The sequence below is a fragment of the Acomys minous genome (genome assembly GCF_964271855.1).
Source record: "Acomys minous genome assembly, chromosome: 8".
Classification (NCBI taxonomy): domain Eukaryota; kingdom Metazoa; phylum Chordata; class Mammalia; order Rodentia; family Muridae; genus Acomys; species Acomys minous.
In genome coordinates, this window is record NC_140489.1 from 113,119,497 (window position 1) to 113,124,771 (window position 5,275).

A 5,275-nucleotide genomic window follows, 5' to 3' on the forward strand; every position below is an offset into this window, starting at 1 on the left:
GAAAGTGCCTGACTAAATACCTGGGCTCCCCAGTAAAAACAGTCATGGAAGTGGTTTCCCAAGACAGGCTAGAGAGACCTTAACACTCACTATTTTAAGAGAGGCCATTTAAGCATTATCAAGCAAAGAAGAAATGCCACGACCCAGATGTTGTTGTTCAAAAGAAAAGGTAGGCAGGGGTGCCAGGTTGAAGCGGGCTGAAATTAGGGAGCATGGACTTCCGAGTGCAAGTGGGGTAGAGTGGGGCACGCAGGATGCCAATGCAGGGCAGGTTGGGAAATGAATCCTGCAGTTCCTGTGATCCTTTAACCAGCAGCCGCTGGCACCTGTCATGATGGACACAGACCTTTGGGTTTGCAGCTGGCCTGGCTTGTACCCCAGCTCCTTGTGACCATTTCTGCCTGTCTTTTGCTGCCAAGACCCCAGCAAGCCTCTCGCCTGCTGGACTCTGCACTCTGTTCCACTTTTGGTTTAATAGGATTGATGTTGCTCGACTCTCCCAGGACACACGGCGGCGTTGCTCTGTTTGGCGCTGGCAGTGTTTTCAACAGAAGGGGAAAAGAAAAGAGGACTGCCAAGAAGCTATTTCCTTCAGCTACGGTCCCACTGTGCCTCCTGCTTCCTGTGAGTGACGAGCCTGAAGGATTCTGAGTAGGATTTTTAAATTAAAATGTTTGATGTTTTCTATCACGGAACATAGGAGATCATCTCTAATTAAAGTTAGCAAGTGTTTATTGAACGTAGTGTTTACTAGCATTGCTTACCTCCCTAACCTTGTTATAAAAGTCATGGACGCAAGATGATGATGATGATGATGATGATGATGATGATGATGATGATGGTGGTGGTGGTGGTGGTGATGATGGTGGTGGTGGTGGTGGTGATGATGGTGGTGGTGGTGATGATGATAATGATGATGATACAGTGAGGTTCCAGACTTCAAGGACATACAAGTCATTACCATTGTCTCTTCCCCTTCCTTTTCTCTTTCAGATCTGAGGATAGAACCCGAGCCCTGGTGCATGCTAGGCAGCTGCTCTACCACTGAGTACAATCCCAGTTACATTATGGCTTGAAATCATCTGGTGCATATGGTAACGTCGCTAACATCACAAACCATCTCAGAGCTTTCGATATATCGTGACTCAGATGATGCCAACTAAAAACAAGCCGCACAAAGGACATTTATTTCAGTCTCATGCTCCGGCTCCAGGATCTGAACGGATTCTAATTTTTCAACTTTGCTGAAGTATGACAAATTGGAACTGTGCATATTTAAGACACTTAGGCTGTACAACTTGATGTTTGGGTGTATGTATGCATTATGAAGTGATCGCCCTGGTCAAACTATTAACATCTCCATCACCTCCCTGAGTTTCCATTTCCTTCTCTACTTGGAGTGAGAACATGTAAGGACATTTCAAGGCTATGACACAATATTGTCAACTGTAGTCACTCACCAAGGCAGAGAGCAGAAGCACAGTAGCAAGTGGCAGGCATGGCGGCAGGAAGAGAGAGGGGAGAACTCACACCTTGAGCCCCGAGCATGAAGTAGAAAGAACAAGCTGGAAGTGGCATGGAGTTTTTAACCCCTTAAATTAAGCTCGCCTCCAGTGACATGCTTCCTCCCACAGGGCCACACATTCTATAGCTCTTCCGAATAGTGTCATCGACTGGGGACCAAGTGTTCAAACATCTGAACCTATGGGGGGGGGGGCATTTTCATTCAAACCACCCCAGGGTTGAATCTTAGAATCTACATAGAAATGAGATTAAAAAAAAAAAAAAGAAATGAGATCAAGTCATATTTATCTCTCTGAGTCAGGCTCATCAGCATAATGCTCCCAGGGCCATCCACATGGAGGCACCTAGCTTGACACGGTGGCGGGCATTTTAGTTATACTCCACTGCATTGGCTTGGACCCTGGCATGCATTTCCAGCCCTGCAGAGTGTTAAGATAGTAAGCTGAGTGTGATGTCACAACCGTGACACCCAGACTATGGTGGACACGCTAGTAGTTCTGGGAGAGTTCAGGTACATTGGAATGTTCCACTTTGCCTAGCTTAACATATGAGCCCTTCTCTCTGGTGTTGGGGTGTGGAGATCCACACATATTGCTGCCCTTAAGACAAAATTTTGTCCATAAATCCCCAATAAATTGTTCTTTGTGCCTCCTTGGATCCATGGACCCATTTGCCTCTTTACTGTTTTTGTTTGTTTTGTTTTGTTTTGTTTGTTTTTGTTTTGTTTTGTTTTGTTTTGTCGTGGGAGGAAGGGGGTTGATGGTACCTTTTACCTTCAGTGGCTAGTTCTTATAGGCCAGGCTTTTCAATACCATATTGTCACAAATAACAAGGTTCCTTTCTTTTTAAAGGCTTGGCAACATTCCAGTGTTTGTGTGTATAGTCTTCCCCCGTGTGTGTGTGTGTGTGTGTGTGTGTGTGTGTGTGTGTGCACGCGCACGCATCTGTGTATGTTCTTACAGATTACCTAAGGTACAATGTATGCCAGACAAACACTCTGCCACTGAACTGTAACCCCATCTCTATGCCACATTTTAAAACAATATAAGTTTAAGGTGGGCATGCAGCACACATGTGTAATGTGAGCATTCAGAAGGCCGAGAAGTTCAAGGTCAGCGTGGGCTGCCTACTGAGACTGCCCCATGAAGTAAAAAACAAAGAGTTCTAACTTTAATTTCCTAGGGATCCCTGACACTCTAACTAGTTAGTGAAACCTTCTCTCTCTTTTTCACACAGACACACAAACAGGCAGACACCACACACTTCTGATCTACCAAATTAGATTAAATATATACAGCTGGCAAATAAATAGCTAGTGGCTGGCTAGATAATTAACTAATGTATTGTTGGGAATGTTGATCCAAGCCATAGAAAAGCGGTCTCAGACTAACTGAAAGGTTTAACATCATTCGCTTTCTCCTACCAAGAGGCTCTATTTAATTTTCACATCCCCACGTCTGGTGTCCTTTGATGAAGTGTGTAGTCTGCTCTTCAAAACTTCCCTGCTGGTAAAAGACATGCATTTATCTTTAAATACACTCATAATTTCTGGTCTATAGGAATAAACCATGCCTGTGGGAAAGACATGTGTTGCACGAATACACTCTGTGAAGGTAAACACACAGAGGCATTCAGGCTCTCTGTTAATTAATGAGAGCGATGCCAAGCTTTTATAGGAAACCAATTTTGCTTTTGAACACCAGGGAGATCTTTGAGCCTAAGAAATGTTTCAATTTAGGAAACGTAGCTCGGCCAAAAGTGCAAGTGCAGCAGATGAACTGTGCTTGGTCTAGAAACTGTGATGCATTAAGTGTCTGTCCGCGAGTGCTCAGTGAGTACAAACGCCCCCCCACCCCCACCCTCTGACAGTATGTTCTTCAAACTCCAGACCACTCTGGAAGCTGGAGTTTGTTCCACCATCTCCCAGGAGTTGGAGTTGAGATGCATGGGCTGGGACTGTGGGAGCTGAGAGAGGCTGACGTGGTGAACAGCCCACCAGGGTAGAACCTCGCCTTGGGCAAGCAAGGGCCTCGCTTGGCTGGGGAGGCGTCAATGTTCTCTGTCTCCAGTGGAGATGGAGACTAGACTTTTGGCAGAGTGGAAGTTTGAGCACCCTCTTGTTTGTATTCATTAAGAGGTTATTTATGAAACTGACTAACTGTGACTTCTCTGGGATATTTAAAGGAAGCCTAGGCTGATGCTCTTGGGAGCTTTTTGTTTTGGTTTGGTTTTTGTTTTGTTTTGTTTTACTTTGTTTTGTTTTGTCTTTGTACCCTGGATGCCTCTTGTCAGCAAGAACATGTGGTTTGACAAGGTGAGAAGGGACGGATGTGGGGGCACTGAGTCTCTCTGCAAAGCCCACTAGATAGTGCCCCCCAATTATGAAAGAGCCTATTCCAGTGATGCTCTCAGCTCTGCACCAGTGGTAGCTTTGAGAGACATGTTTGGTGACCCCTCCCCCCCCAAAAATAGTAGAAGTCAATACAGTTACTTAAAGTGAAGGAAAGGGAGCTGGGTGGTAGTGGCACATGCCTTTAATCCTAGCACTTGGGAGGCAGATGCAGAGGCAGTCTGGTTTATTGAATGAGTTCTAGAGCATCCAGGCTACACAAAGAAACTCTGTCTAAAGAAGAAGAAGAAGAAGAAGAAGAAGAAGAAGAAGAAGAAGAAGAAGAAGAAGAAGAAGAAGAAGAAGAAGAAGGAATAGAAAAAGAAAGAGAGAAAGTGAAGGAAAAGAAAGAGAGAAAGTGAAGGAAAAGAAAGAAAGTGAAGGAAATGGTTTCTCTTGCGTGAGTACTAGGCATCCATTCTACATAAATAAACCAATGTCCACACAAGTGTATATACAGTGAGGTTAATTATAATATCATATATAAGAATTACAAATGGGAGGGCTGGAATATGGTTTATTTGGAAGAGTGCTTGCCTCAAGTGCAGAATAGCTTAGATCTGGTCCCTAGCACCAACCGCATTAACCTGAAGTTGTGGCCCCAGCTTGTAATTCCTTGCTTAGAAACGGAGGCAGGAAGGTCAGAAGGTGTTCGGCGTCATCCTCTGCTAGATCCAATTCGAAGGCAACCTGAGATACACAAGACTCTGTCTCAAAAGTAATTACAAGTTGGAAATGCTCTAATAAAAGGGAAGAAGCACAAATCGTGAGGCATTTCTACAGTGCAGCCGTATGTAACTGAAAAACAGTAGCAGCTGGGTATGCGTGAAATGCCCACCATAAACCCCATAAGGACAACCGTCCAGCATGCTCTAATATGTATATGTACATACTACTTGTGTATTTCAAACTGTGCATGCGCAGCCAAGCGTTAGGTGGAAGAGAGGGGTGTGGGGTGGAGAATACAAGGACCTAGAGAGGACAAGAATGCTGCAAGAAGACCAACAGGGTCAACTCACCTTGGGGACTTACGGAGACAGAAGCATCAACCAAAGAGCGTGCATAGACTGGACCTAGGCCCCCTACACATATGTAACCAATGGGCAGTTTGATCTTCATGTGGGCCCCCTAATAAGTCCCGTGGGTGTTGTCTATGACATGGACTCTGTCGCCTGCTTGTGCTCTCTTTGTTCTAATGGGACTGCCTTGCCTGGCCTCAGTGGAGGAGGATAAGCTCAGTCTTGATGAGACTTGATGTGCGGGGATGGGTTGGTGGTGAGGGGCTGCCCTTTTCTGAGGACAGGAGGAAGGGGGTGGGGGAGGAGTTGGGAGTGATGGGGAGGGGGCTATGATCAGGATGTA

General features: G+C 45.3%; 1 long non-coding RNA gene across 1 annotated transcript; it reads left to right on the plus strand.

The window, feature by feature from the left end:
- Nucleotides 1-484: 484 nt before the first annotated feature.
- LOC311603876 lies at nucleotides 485-2,181 on the plus strand. Its single transcript, XR_014781298.1, has 2 exons — nucleotides 485-651; nucleotides 994-2,181. It is a non-coding gene; the product is annotated as an uncharacterized lncRNA (long non-coding RNA).
- Nucleotides 2,182-5,275: the final 3,094 nt, after the last annotated feature.